A 10,516-nucleotide genomic window follows, 5' to 3' on the forward strand; every position below is an offset into this window, starting at 1 on the left:
CCATCCCACCCCATCCCCCTGCATATGAGCGATACAATTGGGAAAAGTAGGCCGTGCGTGCGTGCGCGCGCGCGCGCGCGTGTATGTACTTATTTAACTTGAGTGAACTCGGCGCGCGCATTTAAAGTAGAGATAAAGCCGCGCCCTCTTTGGCTGTAAACAAGTGAAACCTTATGTGCAAAATACAGGGTGATATGATGCAATGACACCTATCACACCTGCACACACCTTGGTCAAATGCACCTGGGCACGTGTCCTTGCACTATTTGTCTATAATATATAAATAATTACCAAAACAGAGAGCCGTGAAATAAATAAATAAATAAAAGGGAGCACTATATTACACCCACAGCTAGTAAAAGACCAAATCACATTTTGTTTAAAAAGCCAGTACCTGACTGAATAAATGACCTCTTGTATCTATTTATGTCCTCTCCAGGGAGGTAAAACCTTTCACCTTGATGGAAGCAAATTAAACTCACTATAAAAAGGGTGCTGGTGCCATATTGTGGCAATGTGTGGGAATGTGTAGGCTATATAAAATGACAAAAGTAACAATAACTTGTGACTTTCTCTGAGCAGAAGTAAACTCACTGATCTGTTACACTGGTGATACAACTGTGATCACTCAGTTCTCAATTGGGATTTTAAACAGAACATACAGACCTACACTAAACTATCCGTCCATCCATTTTCATCTGCTTATCCAGGGCAAGGTCGTGGGGGCAGCAGGCCAACAAAGCACCCCAGACGTCCCTCTCCCCAGCAACGCTTTCCAGCTCCTCCTGAGGGACCCCAAGGCGTTCCCAGGCCAGATGAGATATGTAATCCCTCCAGCGTGTCCTGGGTCTGCCCCGGGGCCTTTTACTTTCTCTGAGAACGGCCACCTTAACGTGGTGGAGGGGTTTGCATGTCCCTTTGAACCTGGGAGCAGTGTTGTCCAAGGCTAGTAGCCCCTGGTAGGGTCTCCCAAGGCAAAGTGGTCCCAGGGGCCAGACTAAGAGTGATTCAAGAAGACCTTGATGGAACGCATTATTCTGACTTTGGGCACCTCGCCCAGTATGGGGACACTGGGGTTCCCAGCAGGCAGGGGCGGGGCCCTGGGTGTGCCGATCCCTAGCATTGTGGACTATGAGTTTCCCGTTATTTTTTATAACTGATATAGCTCAATTTAAAGGTGAATTGTGTAAGATTTAGGGGGATTTGTCGGATTTTTGTCGTGTCCACCGGTGAATTGCAGATTGCAACCAGCTAAAACTTATCCCGGCTAGACTTCCTTCAGCGCTCATTGTTCAGGAGATTTATTTTTCGGGGGCCAAGAGGTCTTGTCCTCTACAAAACAAACAGACCAAGCTGGTAAGACACTGAATAAAGCAGTTTCTGTTACAAATCAGTGCATCTCAAATAGTGTTCAGCATCTTGCATGGGCGGCTCCCTTTTCTCTCATAAATTAATTTGTGCTCACCTTTTTCTGATTGTTCAGGAGGTTTTTACTGTGAGCTGAATTATCCACAGAGGTCTCTTCCTTTCCAAAAAGGACAGACCCAGTGATTCAAACTGGTAAAAACACCAAATTATGCAGTTTCACGTTACAAATCCATGTATTTCTGATGCAGCCTGGTGTGTCACTGCAGGCGGCAAGTCCAACACATGCCAATGTGTGGTCACCTTATTTCTCCAGTAAGATAAGGATCTTATTCAGGAGGAGGGGGCTTTCACCGGGGGCGGAATTATCCACAGAGGTCTCTTACTCTCCAAAACAAATGGACCAGGTGATTTAAATGGCTAGAAACAATGGCATTCCACTTACTTTGCTTTTTGTCTCTCTTTCTCTTTTCTTAGGCTATTCTATTATAGTTATCTGTGCACTTATTTCTCCAATGCGCTATTGTGACTTGTTTTACTTGTTGTGTGTTACCTGCATTGTTGGGTGTTATCCTTGTATTGTCCTGTCTTTGTTGTAACTGGCCTGTTTTGGGCGCTTATTTGTGAAATGTTTCTTGTATTGTTTTGTAATTTCATCTGTTTTTCGTTGTTGTATCGGACCCCCTTGAAAACAAGATGATGCATCTCACGGGGTTTATCCTTGATAAACTTTGAACTAAACACTGAATAAAGCAATATCACCTTATTAACTCCGGCACCGCTAATTGCAGTTGGGCCTCTTACTATGGTGGCTAACACAAATATGCGAATGGCCCTACTGGTAGCCACTCCCTTTGTAGATAGAAATGGCTTATTCTAAGCTCAGGAGAACACAACAATTCTTATTCTATAGGTGATTACACACTAAGGAAAACATACTTATTATATTCTGTTCAATTTCTGCCAATATACTCCCCTCAATCCTACACACTGGACCTTTAATTCATGATTTGAACACATACATTGATTATGTTATCAACAAATAACTAAAGACCCGTACGAATACAAATTACAGAATCCACAATGATTTCATTTAGGGTATGGGAACTTTTTCTGACCCACAGTTGTAAGCCCAGTATTCAAATTATGATAATTTTAATGTAATAAAAGTGAGTAATTGCATTGTCAACTGATGACATCATCCATTCAATGTTCAGATTTTGCAGGTACTGTCCAGCTCATCTGTGTCTGATACAGGATTAATAAGAGAAAACATTATGATTTGATATTGTGTTTTTTATTTACCCTGTAGGTGTAATTCAGAAAATGAGGACTCCAGTTATATTTTACAGTCAGTGGCTTCTAAATATGAGGTGGCCTTTTGAATGTCTGGCTGCCAGTATCATCTGTGTAAAGTGTTTTACTGTGTTACACAAATTCCCTCTAAGCTCTGTTGTGATTTTGGAGGTATGTTGAGCAGAAGTGTTACGTGCCACCACCAACCCCACAGGTTTAGTTATCAGAAGAATAACAATGCACATGTGACAGTAAATACAAGAATACTCATTTAGTGTTAGCAAATATTTTATTTATGTCTGCCCATGATTACAATTTCCCTTCTCTCTGGATAACTGTGGGATGACAAACATAAGAAAATGTTACATTTACAAACATTTACATTAAAGACTAAACTACTTTCTTCTGATAAAGTCTTCCCCTAAGACATCTGTACTGGTATTACTATTTGTGGTGATATATGAGTAAAGACAGTTTGGTGTAAGAATCCTTTTCTTTACTCTCTTGCATTGGACAGAATACACTAATGACAATCAAAATTGGCTGTATGATATGATGCCATTTTTGATCTTCAACAGCTACTTGAGTGCGATCTGAGTTAAAACCTGGAGGCTTTGGAATGCCCTTTGTTATATTAATTAATGCCACCTTTCATTGTAAACCAACAGTTGATTGAACAATGGATTTACACAAAATGAAACTGCAAAATATCCAAAGCAGTGCTATTTTCTGGTTGTGATTTTTTTTCTGTGTTATATTTCTTTAAGAAAAGCTGATGTGGGAAATTTGTGTAAATTCACAACAAAATGATATCACAACTCTGTTTTTTTTTTTTTCACAAGTCCAATCACACATTTGCTTGATACACCCACTCAGAAATGACCATGGCTTTCCCAGAAATACTCTAACAACCATTTACAATCATGCTGTTGTTGTAGTATTATATAAGCTACATTTCTCAATAAATGGAGTTTGTATGCTATTTTCTTTGCTGCATCTGAGAGCATTTAATTGTGGTCAAAACTAGTTACAGTTGCTCACTGCTGCAGGCCTGTATAACACTCTGCATGTCCTGGTGTGACATAACGACATTTATATTACAATTTGGAAAGATATTTCTCTAAGTATATTTTAAAGGCATTAAAGATTTTTTTTTTTAAATTCATGCATTAATGTAAAGCGAGAGTTTGAGGTGGTGCTAATTGTTATTCATTTGTTTATTTATTGTACAGGAATGCAACTAATGATTTTTCTCATTATAGATAATTAATCTGCTGATTATTATTAGTTCAAGTACTAAGTGGCATGAAAAGAAAATACTCAAGTAAATTCTACTTAAAAATTTGTACTTAAAGGGACAGTTCACCCCGAAATCGAAAAAATGACTTCTGTTATAGAGCATCTTTGGCATAATGTGAGCCAGCCAGGCCCACAGGACAGACACTCAGCCATGCAGCAATTTGCATGTGGCCACTGGTGGTACTGAACTGAAAAACTTTTTCGCATATGCACCAGGCGAGCAACCCCTTTTGAATGTATAGGCACCATCTTGGTGTCTGGTATCTACAGTACAGGCCAAAAGTTTGGACACACCTTCTCATTCAATGCGTTTTCTTTATTTTCATGACTATTTACATTGTAGATTCTCACTGAAGGCATCAAAACTATGAATGAACACATGTGGAGTTATGTACTTAACAAAAAAAGGTGAAATAACTGAAAACATGTTTTATATTCTAGTTTCTTCAAAATAGCCACCCTTTGCTCTGATTACTGCTTTGCACACTCTTGGCATTCTCTCGATGAGCTTCAAGAGGTAGTCACCTGAAATGGTTTTCCAACAGTCTTGAAGGAGTTCCCAGAGGTGTTTAGCACTTGTTGGCCCCTTTGCCTTCACTCTGCGGTCCAGCTCACCCCAAACCATCTCGATTGGGTTCAGGTCCGGTGACTGTGGAGGCCAGGTCATCTGCCGCAGCACTCCATCACTCTCCTTCTTGGTCAAATAGCCCTTACACAGCCTGGAGGTGTGTTTGGGGTCATTGTCCTGTTGAAAAATAAATGATCGTCCAACTAAACGCAAACCGGATGGGATGGCATGTCACTGCAGGATGCTGTGGTAGCCATGCTGGTTCAGTGTGCCTTCAATTTTGAATAAATCCCCAACAGTGTCACCAGCAAAACACCCCCACACCATCACACCTCCTCCTCCATGCTTCACAGTGGGAACCAGGCATGTGGAATTTCCACTAGTCTAATGTCCATTCCTTTTGTTTCTTGGCCCAAACAAATCTCTTCTGCTTGTTGCCTCTCCTTAGCAGTGGTTTCCTAGCAGCTATTTGACCATGAAGGCCTGATTGGCGCAGTCTCCTCTTAACAGTTGTTCTAGAGATGGGTCTGCTGCTAGAACTCTGTGTGGCATTCATCTGGTCTCTGATCTGAGCTGCTGTTAACTTGCGATATCTGAGGCTGGTGACTCGGATGAACTTATCCTCAGAAGCAGAGGTGACTCTTGGTCTTCCTTTCCTGGGTCGGTCCTCATGTGTGCCAGTTTCGTTGTAGCGCTTGATGGTTTTTGCGACTCCACTTGGGGACACATTTAAAGTTTTTGCAATTTTCCGGACTGACTGACCTTCATTTCTTAAAGTAATGATGGCCACTCGTTTTTCTTTAGTTAGCTGATTGGTTTTTGCCATAATATGAATTTTAACAGTTGTCCAATAGGGCTGTCGGCTGTGTATTAACCTGACTTCTGCACAACACAACTGATGGTCCCAACCCCATTGATAAAGCAAGAAATTCCACTAATTAACCCTGATAAGGCACACCTGTGAAGTGGAAACCATTTCAGGTGACTACCTCTTGAAGCTCATGGAGAGAATGCCAAGAGTGTGCAAAGCAGTAATCAGAGCAAAGGGTGGCTATTTTGAAGAAACTAGAATATAAAACATGTTTTCAGTTATTTCACCTTTTTTTGTTAAGTACATAACTCCACATGTGTTCATTCATAGTTTTGATGCCTTCAGTGAGAATCTACAATGTAAATAGTCATGAAAATAAAGAAAACGCATTGAATGAGAAGGTGTGTCCAAACTTTTGGCCTGTACTGTAGTTATTATTAAAAATCTATGGAGCTAGTTCAGTAGATGCACACTTCCTTCTGTGCAGTGATATAGTTGCCGGGTGTAGTTTGTTAGAAAGAAGAAAAGTTCCTACATGAAACTGCTCATAACAAGGTCTGTGGATTATCTTGAGTAACTGAGTCATGATTTCTGGGAAGAGATGTTGCTGTTGAGTTTTTCAAATATATAGTTTTTTCTTTTTTTTTTTTTTGTTGTTTTGTTTTTTGGCACTTTGAGCACAACAAACCAAGTGTCATCTAGTTCCATTATATTGGAGAGAAGGCAGACATCTCTGAAGCCAACAGCTCCAACACTCAGCAACTCACACCAAAACAATCTAGACTGATAAACAGCATTACACATAAGAGGACAAATATGTATTTTTGATTTGGTCAAGCTGAAGGAAGGAGGACGCACAACTCCAATATTTCCAATCGTGATGGGTGCAAGTTGCAGAGAGATTTCAAAGAAACTAGTAGGCAACATCACTCACAAAAGACTAGAGTCAAAATCTATGTTTTAATAGGGCAACACATGGCCAAACAAAATGACAGACGCATCTGGCCTAAGCCTTCTTTAGTGTATCAAACAGAGGCAGAGACAATGAATACTATATATAGACCGTTTCAAACCTGACAACATAAACATTCTAAATGGGTCCCTTTGTATTTCCTGTTTGAATGTATGTTAATGCAGAAGCTGACAGGAAGTAAACAGGGACCAAAGTTGTTGCCCTAGCAACAGAATAGCAATGAAACAGTCCATATATATATATACATAGGTAAAGTTCTAGCACCAATCAAGGTGTAATGAGAGGCAATAGAAACCATATGTGTAGCAGCTGCAGCCAATGACAAGCTGACACAAGACAATTGCCAAGACTGATGCACAAGAATCAATACATGCAAACAGAAATATTCAAATACATTGAAACATATAAGAACATCAAAATTATTAAGCTTCAGACTAGTTGAATGAGAAAAATGTCAGACAATAAGAAAGGGAGAATTAAGGTGCCAGAAAAGAGACCGAAAAGAGGCTTTTAAGCCACTGGATATAACTCTACTAGAGACTAAAAGTCTGAACCTATCACAAAGAATCTACACCAATATCAATACTAAAAATATAGAGTTAGAAAAAGTTTAAAATGATTACAGGGCTCTACTAATCAATTGTATAATACTGAGTAGCCTTAATAGTGGAGGGGATAGTAAACTGATAAATTAAGGTGAAAAAAAAGTCTCTGAAAAAGAGAGAGACATTTACATTCAAAAGGGGAATACAGGGGCTTCAAGGATTAGTAGAACCTCTGTAAAATGTATAAAGACACAGAATATTAATGTATCAAAAATAAAAAGGGTCAATATATCATAACATAGTCTAATGGTCAAAAAAGACAACAGGAAATCTCATCCTTACATGAAAGACAATTTTACAGAGACCAGTCAAAGGAAACAACTCAAAAGAAGTTCTTCATTTAAACCTCTAGGACACTGTTTGTAAGATATGTATCCATTTAGCTTCTCTTTGCAGTAAGAGTGTGTCTCAGATTCCCACCTCCTCTAAGGGGCTGGATGATGATCATATCAATCCCCTGAAATTTGAGTGTGCAGACATCATGGCCAACAGAATTAAAATGTCCTTTTTAATGATTTTAGTGATTTGGGGGTCAACTGTCCCATCCTTATGTCAATATCTTCTGCTCACACCAAGAGAAAATGGTGAGTTTTGATTTTTAATTAACACTGCAGTTGTTGTTTCATCTTATGTTTTGTCAGAGGAGCTGAAGTTGAAATGTTTTAAGTTTAAATGTCCTCTATTGCTTGGTGAGCTACAACTCTAAGCTCAGATGTAGCCTACGCATGTGGCCACCACCATACAAGTACAAATGCTCACAACAGGAGCGTTTATACTGCAGTTGTGTTGTGTTCTGTGTCATTCTGCAGTTACACCTCCAAACCACTAGACGCCGCCGCAGCAGCTTTTCTGTGAAGTGCTGTACAGTTTAGATGTTTCAAAACACACCTGAAACGCACATTAAACATGGTTTAATAGAGACCATTTCAAACACAAGTACACAAATAAGCTTCACTGTAACTCACAGCATTCACAGACAAACACTTGCCTTTATCTGGACACATTTTCCCCACAAATACAACACACTAATATTTTTAGCACAAGCCTACGACATTTTACATTGTATAAATGAGCCTAGCCTCTAACTGACATTTCCTCTCCTCAACTGAAGCCAGGGACAACAGCAACATTTAACAAAGGTAACGTTACGAAATTCGGCTCCATAACAACTCACAAGGTTCACTGACAAAACAACTGTCTTATAATAAACATGTTTTCCAAATAAATACAACATGCTAACGTTATTAGCACGAGCCTATGGCATTTTGCATTGTATAAATTAGCCTAGCAACAAGCTAATATGAAGCCAGGATAAATCACACACAAGACCTAAAATGCTATTTTGTGGAGGCTTTATTGTCTTCACAATTTATTGTTGTTATCTGTGAAATTAAAGTAAGTAAAAGCTTCGTTTCCTCTGAGGGAAATGGTCTCAGCTTACAAAAATAGACAGCATATCTGTGTGTCTGTGCAATTGCTTGACCCTTTAACGTTACTAGCTTTATTCATGATGCTAACAGGTGTTACTAACGAGATTAATGGTAGCTCTGTTTTACTCAAGTGTTCCAGTTAGGCACAGTTTACAGGGGGTTGCACACATAATACCATGACCCTTAAACTGAAGCAGCCACATGCTGTTCAGCCATCATTAATTTGATTATTTACACCTGTGTCTGTCTGGGTGATATATCACAATGTCCTGCGTAGTAAAGGCTACTGCAGCCTACAGGTCAATGTGGTGAGTAGAATGTCGCCACCTGCTGGAAGTGTTTATAACTAAAACACACATGTCTTGCTTTAGACTTTGAAATGTTACTGTTATTTTGTCACAACGGTGTTTTCAGTAATTTTTGAGATGCACCTGCGCTTGAATATTCAGGTTATGTAAATTGATATCTGGTCAAGCCCTCATATAAACCACTCTCTGGTTGCTAGTAGGTAGACAACAATGACCCCAAAGCATCATACAAACAAATACTATTTCAATTTTATGTTTTTGTGTAGGTTTACTGACTGAACCAGCCTGCATGTGTGGTGGAATAGCACTAAGTGTAATGTATTGCCCTACACGTTTAATACATGAACAAGTTATGCTCATACTGTGCTGTACGTTTAACTGTAGCTCTCCATTTTTCTACACATCTTTTTTTATTGGGGTCATGCTGGTCGTACTACTCTGTACAGTTATCAAACTTTGCCCCAGAAATCTTCTTTGTTTTGTCTTTGAGGTCAGGTGCTAAGGCAATGCCTGGTTTTGCAACACGGCTTTTTTTAACTGCCTTTTTTCCTCTGCATATTTGGTTGGCGCTGGGAGCTTTAGACATGCTAGCATTAATTTGATGGCATGTTATTCAGCATGAGCAGAGCATCGGTGCACTTGAGTACCTGGGTATTGTATTTATGTTGGAGCATAATGTGATTGGTTAGACTCTGGGTTTGGTCTCTTGATGGGTGTACCTGGTCACTATGATGTTTTTGCGACATGAGGGAGATGAAGGAAGAGAGTACTGAGATCAGAATGCTTTAGCTTGAGGTGGAGTGATGAGGTTTATGCTTTGGTGTGCTTTTTTTCTCCTGTAATTTGGTAATTTAATTGAAAATGCATTTTAGGAGGCCTCTGTGCAAATCCCTCTACATCAGGCTTACATTTTTTACAGAAGACAATTAATTCCCCTCCGCTTGCTCAATGGTGCCCACTGTAGACCATGTCTACAACTAAAGATGAAACAGTATGAAATTCTTTTATCATGATTATAGTGACCAAAATGATCACATAACATTGTTAAAATGTGCTGAAAATGTAGTAAAAAGTAGTGACACACACTGCTATCATTGTTTGCATGGACATTAAAAAGTAACATAACCAACACCTGATACAAACATATGAAAGCCATATCATATGTGCATTAACAATAGCAATAGTCTGCCTTTAAAATGCTGCTTCTGTGTCACTGTAGAGGACAAGGGACCAGGAGCATCACTGGGTTTGCGTGCTGCAGGCCTCCCCACATTGATGCTGCGCCTGTGTCAGTGAGACTGCTGCTAACTTTGGTTGGTGATGCTGGACAATATTTACAGTAAGTTTTTTAAAGTGCAGTAATCAAACACGGCTTTATTAATGATTTAAATTTGAAATGATGATACGAACCATCAGGAATTTTGTCACGGTTTATTGTGAAGCCGTAACTGTTTCATCTCTATCAGCAACAACAGGCAGAGTGTGTGCATGTGAACTTTTAAGATGGCATGAAGATGATGTCGATCATGACAGTAATAACAGTGATAATACTGTAATGATCATTAGAATGACATCATTTGTTTATTGATGATAAACTTGTTCTTGCATATCTTTTTCCCGTCTTATATTTTCCTTTGTTTCCTTATGGTTTAAAAGGACATGTCACAGAAGGGTCTGTGTGTTCGACAGTCTGCTTCTCTCTTGAGAACTTTAAGATTAAATGAGATCAATCTTTCTATTACATACAACTGTTTTTCCTAGGTAATGCTGGTTGTGGCTTACCTGCTTTTTTTCAGCCCTATTTCATATTCAGTTTAACATGTTCAGCACTGCAAGCTTCTCAGTAAAACCACAGCCGTCG

Source organism: Epinephelus lanceolatus, chromosome 18 (genome assembly GCF_041903045.1).
Source record: "Epinephelus lanceolatus isolate andai-2023 chromosome 18, ASM4190304v1, whole genome shotgun sequence".
Taxonomy (NCBI): domain Eukaryota; kingdom Metazoa; phylum Chordata; class Actinopteri; order Perciformes; family Serranidae; genus Epinephelus; species Epinephelus lanceolatus.